This window comes from Pteropus vampyrus, unplaced genomic scaffold, assembly GCF_000151845.1.
Source record: "Pteropus vampyrus isolate Shadow unplaced genomic scaffold, Pvam_2.0 Scaffold464, whole genome shotgun sequence".
Classification (NCBI taxonomy): Eukaryota; Metazoa; Chordata; class Mammalia; order Chiroptera; family Pteropodidae; genus Pteropus; species Pteropus vampyrus.
In genome coordinates this window covers 53267-53620 of record NW_011889245.1, presented here as the reverse complement: position 1 = coordinate 53620, position 354 = coordinate 53267, and the positions used below count along the sequence as shown (strand labels likewise).

The 354-nt window shown below is 69.8% G+C and overlaps 1 protein-coding gene across 1 annotated transcript in view; it reads right to left on the bottom strand.

Annotated features, from left to right (window-relative positions):
- LOC105306913 (CUB and sushi domain-containing protein 1-like) overlaps positions 1-354 on the bottom strand; it is a 185200-nt gene that overhangs the window by 153025 nt on the left and 31821 nt on the right. The gene's annotated exons all lie outside the window — the stretch shown is intronic.

Below are 354 nucleotides of genomic sequence, written 5' to 3'. Positions count from 1 at the left end.
AGCACCCACGGCTGTCAGTCAGCTCCACCCGCGGTGCCGAGGCCTGGGACGCCCGGCTGCCTAAGCTGGAGGAAAGCGGGTGCAGCCCCTGAGGACGGCTGGGACCCTCACTAATCCCATGGAGGAGGGGAACGCCTGACCTGGTGCCACCACGGCCCACGAGTGACCCCACACTGACTGGAGGGCTCAGCACCACGGCATGAAGCCGCTCCGAAATGTGAGCTGGCACTCCGAGGGGGTCGTCGCCGAGGGGTCGTCACCGAGGGGTCGTCGCCGAGGGGCTGTCGCCCAGGGGGATCGTTCCTGAGGGAGGAAGCGGCTGCCACACGCACCGTGGCAGGAGGGCAGGGCGCG